Source organism: Malaclemys terrapin, chromosome 6, assembly GCF_027887155.1.
Source record: "Malaclemys terrapin pileata isolate rMalTer1 chromosome 6, rMalTer1.hap1, whole genome shotgun sequence".
In the NCBI taxonomy this organism is placed as follows: domain Eukaryota; kingdom Metazoa; phylum Chordata; order Testudines; family Emydidae; genus Malaclemys; species Malaclemys terrapin.
The window spans coordinates 89,733,474-89,746,592 of NC_071510.1; the positions used below are offsets into that span (position 1 = coordinate 89,733,474).

At 40.5% G+C, this 13,119-nt stretch overlaps 1 protein-coding gene across 4 annotated transcripts in view; it reads right to left on the minus strand.

The window, feature by feature from the left end:
* LHFPL2 (LHFPL tetraspan subfamily member 2) overlaps positions 1–13,119 on the minus strand; it is a 195,498-nt gene that overhangs the window by 102,867 nt on the left and 79,512 nt on the right. For all 4 annotated transcript variants that reach the window (XM_054032652.1, XM_054032653.1, XM_054032649.1 and 1 more), the window contains one exon: positions 5,078–5,143. The gene's annotated coding sequence lies outside the window, so the exon portion shown is untranslated. The remainder of the gene's footprint in view (positions 1–5,077; positions 5,144–13,119) is intronic.

Below are 13,119 nucleotides of genomic sequence, written 5' to 3' on the forward strand. Positions count from 1 at the left end.
TCAAGGGAGGGTCTTCTCCAAGTCTACAACTTCCGTCCTGGCCCCTATGCGGCTCACCTGTGTGCAGCAATGGTCCCCTACCCTGTGTCGGCACAGTGGTGCGGGAAAGTTACTGTTAACGGGGCAAGAAACAAAACAGCTCTGCAGAGGAGATTCCCATGAAGTGAAGGAGTCAATCAACACCCTGTTTCACTGCTGAGAGTAGGCATGCGGTGGGAGACAAGCCTGCTTTCTGCAACCCTCCAGCCCCCAACAACTCGCTTCAGCAATTCCCAAAATCAGATTCTCTTACAAGGGCCTCCTCTCCTGTTTGCGCTTTGCCTAGATCCAACTGCTGTGACTGCCTAGGCTCCTCCAGGGTAGAAAAGAGCTCCTGGTTGCATGCATCTCTGACCTCCGAGTCTTCCTCTGCCTCTGGGTTCTCCTCCCACTCTTCATCCAAGATTTCCTCCTCCTGGCTCAGTCCACTCTTGACTGGCACGCAAGCCAACGAAGTATCCCGAGGGGCCTTAGCAGTGGAGGTGGGGTCGCCACCAAGTATCGTGTCCCGCTCTTTGTAGAACCAGCAGCTCTTGGGCGCAGCACCGGAGCAGCAGTTTGCCTTCCGCGCCTTCTGGTAGGTGTTCCGCAGCAACTTCACTTTTATCCTGCACTGCAGTGTGTCCCGGTCATGGCCCCTTTCTATCATCCATCGTAAAATCTGTCCATAGGTATCAAAATTCCTACGGCTGGAGTGCAACTAGGACTAGTGTGACATTATTGATATAATCTGGGACCATATAGAACATGGTTGAAACCAAAGTCCTGTAGTGGCACCAAATCTTGTATAAAGGGGGTCAAATGAGGTGTCTAAGACAACTTTATGATTTACTGGTTATAATTATGCTGTCTATATGCGTGTATCAATTTTGTAGTTGAAGTTATAAATATTGGCTCTAAACTGTCTGTATTTCAAACTTATGCTATGCTTCTGGGAGACATCCCAGACAAGTTGGTGTTAGCTCTGCCTAGCCTGCTTGATGGCCCATTAAGGACCATCAGCTATACAACTGACCCATGGAGAGAAGGCAAATACGCCTTGTAACTCAGCAAAGTATGCAAGAACTTGCCCATGTGACTCCAGACTCCATTTTGCTGTAATTTTCCACAGTAAGAACAAAGAGGTGTTTTTACACCTGGAAAAGACTATAAAAGGCTGATGCCTCATCTCCATTTTGTCTTCAATCCTGCTTCTTACCTCTGGAGGGACTTTGCTACAAACTGAAGCTCTACACAAAGGACTGAATGACCCATCTCAGCTGTGGATGTACTCCAGAGACTTGATTTTAAACCTGCAGTTTATTCTATCACTGCTACAAGCCTGACCCAAGAACTTTGCCATTACTGTATGTAATTGATTCCATTTAACCAATTCTAGCTCTCATCTATATCTTTTTCCTTTTATGAATAAACCTTTAGATTTTAGATTCTAAAGGATTGTCAACAGCGTGATTTATGGGTAAGATCTAATCTGTATATTGACCTGGGTCTGGGGCTTGATCCTTTGGGATCAGGAGAACCATTTTTCTTTTACTGGGGTATTGGTTTTCATAACCATTTGTCCCCATAACGAGTGCTACTGGTGGTGATACTGGGAAACTGGAGTGTCTAAGGGAATTGCTTGTGTGACTTGTGGTTAGCCAGTGGGGTGAGACCAAAGTCCTCTTTGTCTGGCTGGTTTGGTTTGCCTTGGAGGTGGAAAAACCCCAGCCTTGGGCTGTAACTGCCCTGTTTTAAGCAATTGGTCCTGAATTGGCACTCTCAGTTCGGTCCTGCCAGAACCGCATTGTTACAACTGGACAGTCTCCCTTCCCCAAATGCTGATGAGGTCCAGCAGCTCGGCTGATGAGGTCCAGCATGCTCCAAGCGGGGGATCGCCTGGTGCATGGAGCAGGCATGGCCACCTGGAAACATGCGCTGAGACCACTGCACGCATCACTGAGCAAACAGGAAGGGGACTTTCAAATTTGCAAAGGAATGTACGGGATGGGGGTAACGGTTGATCACCTGAGGTCAGGGCAGTAGAGTTCAAACCGATGACCAGAGAGGTGAGAACAGGCATTGTGGGACACCTCCCGGAGGCAAATCACAGCACTGTAATCATCATTGTGTCTACACTGGTACCACTGCGCTGTAGCCCCGCCACGGAATGCTGTATGCCTCTCGTTGGGAGTGGGTTTTTTCGAGCGCTACAACTGTGCAGCTTCTGTACACTAAGTGGCTTGGCAGTGTGTACACCTCGGGAGTTAAAGTGCAGAAAGCTGCTTTACTGTGCAGAAACTTGCCAGTGTAGACAAGGTCTGTGTAACTGTCTGGATTTTAGAGCACTTAGAAGAGTCAAGTTTAAAGCAAATAAAATAGCTAAAGGGTTTCCACTCCTCCAGTTTTTTTGTATTGGTTCATGCATAGTGTAAAAAATGTACATTTTCTTAAATACTGTTTTCGGTTTGGGTCCCCCAAAGATTTAGTGGGTGCCATTTACTACCTTGGGTAAAACTCAACAGATTGAGACCATTTTGACCCAATCACATAAATAGTTTGATCTTTAGCTCTGGGGTGAAAATCCCACCTAGAATTTTTTTTAAATGGTTATTTTGGGGGGCTTACATCTCCAGAACTGCTGGCTCAAATGACTCCAAATTTGGGTCACTAACCTTACCTTGCACCCTTCCGAGACACAACAAAGAAAACTGACTAAGCATGTCAATTTTAGAAGACAATGTCTTAAAACAGATGTCATGACGCAACCTTAACTATAGTGACACTTCCACACCACTATAAATTTACTTTAGGAAATAATCGTATGCAGTTCTAGATGATGTTCCTGTTGGTAAACTACTTATACTCCTCCCCACCAAAAAGTTTGGGATTAATCCTGTTTTTAGAAAATAAACAAACAACAAAAATCCCAAGCATATAGCTATCCAGAGGCCATAATAGAAAGAGGGAATATGAAAAAAAATAGGCAAGGGATGCTCATTATCTTTCATTTGTGTTGCCCTTGGAACTCTAGCAATAGCAATAAGGAGTGGAAAGCTAAACTAACAAATTATGACCGGTAGGATATGAATGCAATAGCCTAAAACATCAGAATACAGAGGGTAATTAAAGATGCACCTTGATGACACAGATGGGTACCTTTTGAACCAAACACCATTATCTATTCTATTTATCCTCAGTCAGAGTGGTACATGCAATAATATCTGTAAATGCTAAAAGATGGGAGGGATTGCAAACACTGTGAAAGTCAAGATTAATCATAGAAACGTAGGACTGGAAGGGACATTGAAAGGTCATCTAGTCCAGTTCCTTGCACTGTGGCAGGAATAAGTATTATCTAGACCATCTCGACAGATGTTTGTCCAATCTGCTGTTAAAAACTTCCAGTGACAGAGACTCCACAATCTCCCAAAGTAATCTGTTCCGGTGCTTAAACTATGCTTACAGTTAGAAAGTTTTTCCTAATGTCTAACCTAAATCTCCCCTGCTGCAATTTAAGCCCATTACTACGTGTCCTGTCCTCAGCAGTTAAAGAGAACAATTTACCATGCTCCTCTTTATAACAATCTTTTATGTGTTTGAAGACTGTTACATCCCCCTCCTCCACCGTCTTCTCTTCTCTAGACTAAACAAACCCAATTTTTGCAATATCCCTGTAGGTCATGTTTTCTAGACCTTTAATCATTTTTGTTGCTCTCCTCCAGAAATTCTCCAATTTGTCCATCTTTCCCAAAGTGTGGTGTCCAGAACTGGACACAGTTCTCCACTTGAAGCCTTATGAGCGCTGAGTAGAATGGAAGAATTACTCCTCATGTCTTCCTTACAACACTTCTGCTAAGACATCCCAGAATGTTGTGGGTTTGTTTGTTTTTTATTTACAACTGTATTACATTATTGATTCTCATTTAGTTTGTGATCCACTATAACCTCCAGATCCTTTTCTACAGTACTCCTAGGCAGTCATTTCCTGTTTTATATTGTGCAATTCCTTCCTAAGTGGAGTACTTTGCATTTCTCCTTATTGAATTTCATCCTATTTATTTTAGACCATTTCTCCAGTTTGTCAAGATCATCAATCCTAACCATCATCTTGATAAATTAGGGCAGTGAGCTGAAGTCAAATACGATTCAGTAAGGATAAATGTAAAGTTGGTTCACATAATTTAATATGATACTCAAGTCTATGACACTACCAAAAAGGCAAAAGTATAAGATGTATAGTGTGCATGAAAATTCTCCTCTACTCACCACCAGTTAATTCTCAATTGGAGCAACAAATTTATTTTGCATCATTTTTTTAAAAGTACCATATTGGAGAGAGTTAAGATTTTGTAAGATGCTTACAAAAATTTCTTCAATAAATTTCAATTAATAATGAATTTTTAAAAGCTTATTCCTCCTATGTTGCCACACGAGACATGAGGGATTTTCAATAGAGAGGAGAGGATACATGAGATGATAAATCTTTAAAAAGAGACACAAAATAAAAGTTTAAGAACCCTGAAATAAATATAAAGTTTCTATTACAAGTAAACTCAGTTTGTTGTAATTCCTTAACTCACTCTGTATTTATAGGTATGTTCCATCAGAACTATTTTCACAAATGTTAAACAAAAATTATTTATCCTATATACTTTCATGACTCTTGTAATTTCATATTCAGGCACCAGTTATACTAAATACAACACATCTCAACATATACTAGTGTTGCACCAGGTGCTGCTGTAACTCACCTATTTGAAATATTTAGGTTCAATCATTCAAATACGAGATTTTCTAATGCATTGAAAACTAAGGCTTTTTATTCCTTTATTTATTTTGTTAAGTAGTCACCAAGTTCTTGTCTTCTGTAACTTCCTTAAAGCTTTGGTGTACTCTATCAGTGCTTATGATCAGATGAATGATATTTAATGCTAAAAAGGGATCTTTAAAATGAGAAGAATCTAGCCATCTTCCATCTATTAAGTAGTTACCCAACTTCAAGGCCTCACAAAACATGGAAACAATAGCTAATGCAATCTGAATTTCTTTTACTCACCTGTGTTATAACTCAGATGACCACTTTAAGGGAATCTGGTTGACCACTTCAGAAGACCAGCAACACCTGGAGAAAAATTTGAAATGTAAGAAAGTTATTATAGAGCCAAAAATACTAACCACACAATTTATGACTCCTAATAGTCCCTGGAATTTTAAAACTTTTCTTATAAAAGGCTGCACATGGTTAATGTTTCACTAGTATAACATTTCTACTTCACCAAAAAAATGCAACATTTTGGACACCACTCCAAACCACTGATGAACCAAGAAAAATAAGCATGTTTGAAAGAGTAATGTATAAACCATTAAGTATGCTCAAGAACATGCCTTTGCCATTCCCTTCTACCACGTTAAGAATTTATGCAGAGGTTTTCAAATATGGCTAAGGGATTTGCATGCCCAATACCCATTTAAGTTAATGTTTCTATTTAGGTGACATTTATGAAAAATTTGAAAAACTTTCTAAAATGGGAAAATATAATTAATCTAAACAGTGGACTGTGACTTCAGGTACAACTCTGCAAGCTTCTGGACACCTCCTGGAATGTGAAGAACACCCTCAATTTCCAGGATACAGTAGTAGGTCAGCAGAAGGCAGGGCCATGAATCTGCTGGAGAGATATAAGTTGCTGGGTGGGAAATGTTCCATGGCAGTTGTGAAGAGTGGCTCACACAGAAGCAGGCTGTGTGGGACCTCTGACCAGAGAGAGGTGCTGAAGTCACTTGGTACAGTAAAATGAATATTGGAACCCCCTCGAGGGACTAGTCTTGCAGCACTTCAGGGGCAGCTCATCAGACCAGGCAAGTGAGGCACAGCCTAACCAAGAATTCCCAAAAGTTACAAAACATATTGTGTATATTTCTTTTTATTTAATTCATAAATATATACAGATTGAAGGACAAATTGTGATTTGATTTAAATGTCACAACTCACTCTCTCCAGTCGCAAAATGCAATGCCAAAGAGTTTGAAGAATGTAATGCTGCGTAAGGCTCAAACCTTGGTATAGCTAATAGTGCAAGAAGCTGACTTGTTACCATGACAATTTCCCACACCCAGGAGTCACTTTAAAAGGGGTCTGCTGTGGTAACTACCGCTTGGTGAGCCCATAGGAGGACTGCAGCAGTTGAGCCCAGGCTGCAGGGAGCTTGCAAGGGCCGGGGATGGATCTGTGTGGGGGGCCGTCCTGGCCCTCTCTCCCATTGGGGGGTGTGTGCCATGCATATACATGAGGAGCTGCCGCCGAGCCCTGGAACTGCCTCATGCTCTTCTCCCATGCCAGCCCAGGTAGCGGTGGTGGCAGCTCCAGTTCCACGTCTTGCTTCTTAACTATAAATCAGGTAAGCTTTTAATAGCTACTAATTATACATCAGGTGGGGATGGAAATAACTACTTTGTGATTTGTGCCTCACCTGTCAAAGTCAGCAGAGCATTGACTAAAATAAATTCAGATTATTCCAACTGTTTAAGGATGTAAAGTTCTATCGTAAAAAGAAAACAACTGTGTTTAGATAGGAACATGCCAGCTAATCTTCTGAAAAAAGGTTCAGCAAACTACTGAACCATATACTATTTTAAGCATCTGAATTCAATAGGATTATTGACATGAGTAAAACCAAGCAATATGTTTAAGTGCTTTCCTGGATCGGGTAACAGAGAGTCCTGTGGCACCTTTAAGACTAACAGAAGTATAGGGAGCAAACCAACAGAACTCCACTGGCCATCACCTACAGTCCTCAGCTTAAACCTCTCCAATGCATCATCAGTGATCTACAACCCATCCTGGACAATGATCCCTCACTTTCACAGACCTTGGGAGGCAGGCCAGTCCTCGCCCACAGACAACCTGCCAACCTTAAGCAGATTCTCACCAGCAACCACGCACCGCACCATAACAACTCTAACTCAGGAACCAACCCATGCAACAAACCTCGATGCCAACTCTGCCCACATATCTACACCAGCAACACCATCACAGGACCTAACCAGATCAGCTACAACATCACCGGCTCATTCACCTGCACGTCCACCAATGTAATATATGCCATCATATGCCAGCAATGCCCCTCTGCTATGTACATTGGCCAAACTGGACAGTCACTACGCAAGAGGATAAATGGACACAAGTCAGATATCAGGAATGGCAATATACAAAAACCTGTAGGAGAACACTTCAACCTCCCTGGCCACACAATAGCAGATGTAAAGGTAGCCATCTTACAGAAAAAAACTTCAGGACCAGACTCCAAAGAGAAACTGCTGAGCTCCAGTTCATTTGCAAATTTTGACACCATCAGATCAGGATTAAACAAAGACTGTGAATGGCTATCCAACTACAGAAGCAGTTTCTCCTCCCTTGGTGTTCACACCTCAACTGCTAGCAGAGCACCTCACCCTCCCTGATTGAACTAACCTCGTTATCTCCATACTGATTTAAACCTGCCTCTGGAGATTTCCATTACTTGCATCTGAAGAAGTGAGGTTCTTACCCACGAAAGCTTATGCTCCCAATACTTCTGTTAGTCTTAAAGGTGCCACAGGACCCTCTGTTGCTTTTTACAGATTCAGACTAACACGGCTACCCCACTGATACTGGATCGGGTGTTTACTCTTCATGCAGACACAATGCTATGGAAGCAATGTGCTCAGCATCGTGCAGTACCAGGAAGCAAGGATTAGTATATTATAGGAAGGGGTGGGGAAAGGACCCATCAGGAATGCACATGAAGGGGGTTGGGGGGGAGAGAAGCTCTTGCCAGGGCTTTTGAGCTGTGCCCCGGCTCCAGTCCAGCTCCAGGTAAAAACCTGCAGCTCCACTGCTCCAGAGCTGCTCCAGCTCCGGACTCCTCTTCAAAACCCTGCATGACTCCTAATTTGGTTTGAAAATGTGTGAAATAAACCATTTCTCCCTTTCCACTAGATTAGCTGTAAATTTTGCTGCACGGTTTGCTCCACCACAACCACCAAGAGGAAAACATTTAATCCTTCATTTTCAGCTATTTAACTATTTATGCATTAGTAAAGAAGAAATATTTTAGCCTAAACCTTTAAGGACAAACCGATAGTCTTCTAATTCTACATCAGGCAGAAATATGAATTTAAAACTCTATTCACAATCTTAACAAGAAAAGGCACATATGCTTGTTACTATTAATGGAAACCCAAACATCTCGATTAGTACACCTCTACCCCGATATAATGCGACCCGATATAACACGAATTCGGATATAACACGGTAAAGCAGCGCTCTGGGGGTTGGGGGGGGGGGCAGGACTGCGCACTCCGGTGGATCAAAGCAAGTTTGATATAACGCAGTTTCACCTATAACACGGTAAGATTTTTGGGCTCCTGAGGACAGCATTATATCGGGATAGAAGTGTACTACTGCTATGCACACTGAATTTCTACACAATAGGCGCTGGGATCAGTATTTAACAACTTTCTATCACAGTCAGTCTTTTGTGCAAAATGAAGCAAGTAACACAGATATATCCTCTATTTTAACACATCCCTTTCAAGTAGCTTTTTCTTCATACATAAGCCATGGCAGCACTGCACATATGGTACTATGTCAAAAGGAAATATCTAAATGTGAAGAAAAATGTATTTCTTTCATGCAAGTTTGTTGACACGGAACAGAAAGCTAGTCCAGTCACTAAAATTACATCACACTGTACAGAAACAACTTATTCAATGGGTTCTCCTTCTGGCATCATTTTTGTACAGTACAAAACTGAAAGGAAAAAAAGACCTCTCTACTGAATAGCTCTCATCAAGGCTAGCTTCAGAAACAATAGCAAAACAGAAAAAAAATATGTTTTGATTAGGTGAGGGACTCTACTGGCATATTAACAAAACACTAGTTGTTTGGATGTTCAACAACAGAAAATGTTAACAGCTCCAGGCGTACAGTGGATATTTTAAAATGTCTTGTCATCTATTATGTGGACTTTTCACCTCTGTTTTGCCACTCAAAGATATACTTAATTTTATTTTCCTTTAACCAGGTAAGGTACATTATAATGAAAAGATAAAAACAAGAATTGAAGTTATATTGAACTAGAAAAGTCTATTTTATATATGTATGCAAAGTCAAATCAGCATACAGAAAACATCAATGTTATAATTTACAAGTTATATCAGTAACAAGAAAAAACAGATAGAACTTTTGCACTTCTCTTTAAAAGGAACACATAATACTAATTGATGCAATCTTTCACCTGAATACACCTGCTCTGAACTTGCAGCTAATGCAATCCAGATGTGACTATAATAAACTGCTGATTAATGTCCATAATCCATATTCTCCCACCACCACACCTCATCCAAAAAATAGGCATGGCATATATTTACACATCGTTAAAAGAGTTTAACCAAAGATTAAAATTTTACAATCCTTGTGATTCCCACAAAACTAAAGAGAATAAATACTGAGGCATTAACAGACCTACATTGTGAATGTGAAAGATCCCGCTCAGTGTGTTACCTAGTAAAATAAACATCTGGCTGACCACTGCATTAAGTTACTATATTTTCTTTACAAAGAAGCCAAAACAAACTATTTGGGGGTAAAGATGGACAAATTTAGCAGTAAAGCTTTCCTTTAAATGAATGTTAATTTTTACACTTGATTTAGGTCTACATTTATTAAGCTTAAGCGTATTAGTTTGAAAATCTAGAATATGAAGCATTAACTAAGGCTCCAATCCAGCATGCACTGAAATCAATGGGAGTGGAAAAGTGACCCTATGCTTAGATACATTCAAGACTCCATACAAACAGTAATTAATCTTTACAATATGCTTCTTAAGTATTATTATCCCCATTTCACAGGTGGGGAAACTGTAGCAGAGAGATTGAATTTCCCATGGCTGCATAGTGAGCAAAGATCAGAATTCAGAACTTTTTGATTAATAATGCTGCATTCATATCTTCAAAGCACACAGCAGCCTAACAGTACAATGCCTATTGTTACTGACCTCTCTATCATTGCCAAAAAGGGTTACTATAGTGATGTGGATCTCTGTCCGAGTGGAACTACAATGACCAATTCATCTTAGGACTCAACTGGGTCACTGACTGGCCACTGTAGCTGCTTGATTACTACCAACATGGGCCAGATTGGAAGAGGCATCTTAAAATGATGAATCTCTCTGTACCCCATTGCCAAATCACTTGGGCAATCCAGTACTTTGGTATAATCCTCACTAGTGATATTTATCCATGTTCTGCGTAACAATCTAGAATCTCTCAATAGCCTTGAGTTATTCTTCTGTGTCTTTTCTTTACAAGTCAGTTGATCCTTTAAAAAAAAAAAAAAAAAAAAGTCCTATTTTCACAAAACTGTTGCACAAAACTTCCAGATGTCCTGGCTCAATGAAGCCCTAAGGAAGTACTTAAGGAATGAAGTTATCTGCCTTCAGAAATTGGATTGGAATGGCTCTGAGATCTCAGAACAAAATAGTTAAAGAAATTACCTTTTCATGCAGTCTTAGAGATGTTAATTGCAAATCTTTGATAAGATGTTAGTAAATAACATGTCATTTTGTTAAATTCCTAGGTAGCTGTAAGACTCTCTCACACTACTATATGGCTGTTCTACAATCCTATTTTAATGTGAATTTGCTATATGCTATATGAATAGCTATTAATTTGCAGTTTTACTCTTCAATCCTAAACCATTTCATACAGAACAGTAAAAAGTCACCAGATGGTGCCAACTCAGTAAACTAGAGGTTAAAGGTGAGGACTCCCCCTTATCAAATCCTGAGTCCTTTAGTCTTCATACATCATATAGAATTTGTTAACTTTGTTGCCTGCTTGCTATTTATATTTTTATGACTATTTTAAAGATAGGAAATGGTCTCAATCTAATTAGAAAATATGTGAACCTGAAGAAAATTCTTCACAAGAACCAATGGTAAATAAATGGATAAAAAGTAATAAAACTAAGACTTCATAGCTGAATAAAATAAAACAAAACATTTAAATTAATTACATCTAACAACGTAACCAGCTGAAGTGGTAAAGAATTCAGAACGTACACAGTTCCAAACAGACAAGTTACTATACCTTGTTGAGCACAACTGATACCCAGTTTCTACCTTTGTAGGAAACATCCCTCTGAGACATTTACCTTCAGTTCTCCAAATAGTTTCTCAAAGAGTCTAAACATATTATTTTAAAACTACAATTAAGTATGACTAGCCAGCTGATTCAGTACTTTTTTTGTTTGTTTGTTTGTTTGTTTAAAACAGCTCTGATCTCTTTGAAACCCTCACGGAAAGAGACTACAATACAATATACAAGACTGTCTGGTAAATATTTACTTAAAACTAATTTTAAACTCTGCTAACCTGAATGTACACCAGTTGTTCCTTTTTGTATTGTGCAGTTTCTTTATAGACAGCATAAAAATCCTCTGCAGTTTAAAAATGACATCTTAAGCTTTAAAAATCTCAAACTGGGAAAGGATCTGCTACTTTGAATCTTTATTTGAAAGACAGATATTATGTAAGAATTGCTTTTGATCAGGTAAAATCTAGGACTAAACCTGATTCATTTGTGGTCACTCCAGTTAAATAAGGGAGCACAGGAAAACAAACATAGATTTACCTGCTATGACAAAAGGAGGAAACATAATTCCATCAAAATACATTCTTACTGGGGGGAATTCCTTGAGTTCCAGTTCACAAGGCAAAATGCTATGGCAGAACTCAGAAGTCACAATCAAAAGTATGTCTTGAGGAGAGGGTAAGAAAAGAGTGAGAAACAATAAGAAGAATGCATTGTCTTGTTTTTCTCAGTTGCATCAAACAGATTGATTTCTGTGGATGAGAGTTCAGGAAAGCAGCAGGATGGGATGAAAACACAAAAACTTGCAATGTAACTGTCAAGTGGTTGCAGAGGATTCCATTATCTAATGTCTACAGTGTCCTTAAAGTTCTCCAAAACAAATATTCAAGCAAATGTATCTAAAACAGCATTTTCCAAAGGGCCAGATGCTATTACTTTCCAGAACATATAGATTTAAAAACAACAAACTCTGTTCTTCCCCAAAATATAAATCCTTTAAAAATACTATATCTTTATTTGTTTTCCAAATCATAAAAGGGGACAGGCAGGCAAGAATAAAACTAAATGGATACTCATGTTTAGTTTACATAGCTCATCTGCATCAGGAGCTCAATCCAACTATTAAATAAATCAGTGGAAAGACTCCCACTGACTTCAATAGGATTTGGAGAAGTCCTGAAAGAGCAAACCAGAATACCATGTAATGCAATGAGCCTCCAACTGACGAAGAAACTGAAAAAAAATCCTATACTATTTTCAGTTACTAACATCTTATCAATAATAATCAATTACTACCTAAGATATGAAAAGATAAACCTCAGATATATCACCATCTGTTGTAGCCACATTATTTTTTCAGCCATCGGGCATAAATGAGGCAGAGCCTCTGGAATTGTTTTTGGCAATAATTGAGCTTCTAGAACAGGGTGGGCAAAGTTTTTGGCCTGAGGGCCACATCTGGATATAAAAATTGTATGGCAGGCCATGAATGCTCACAAAATTGGGGGTTGGGATGTGGGAGGGGGTGAGGGCTCCGGGATGGGCCAAAAATGATAAGTTCAGGGTATGGGAGGGGTCTCCGGGCTGGGGCAGGGATGGGGGGAGGGAGGGCTCCAGCTGGGGGTGTGGGCTCTGGAGTAGGGCTGGGGATGAGGGGTTTGGGGTGCAGGAGGGTAGTCTGGGCTGGGAAGGGGATCAGGGCTGGAGCAGGGGGTTGCGGTGCGGGGGTTGCTCAGGGGTGCTGGCTCTGGGCAGCACTTACCTCAAGCAGCTCCCAGAAGCAGTGGCATGTCCCTACTCTGGCTCCTACGCGGAGGTGCAGCCAGGCAGTTCTGCACACTGCCCTGTCTGCAGGTGCCACCCCTGCAGCTCCCAGAAGCAGTGACATGCTTGCCTATGGCTCCTATGTGGGGGTGCGGCGCCAGCCATGCGGCTCTGCGCGCTGCCTTGTCCGCAGGCGCTGCC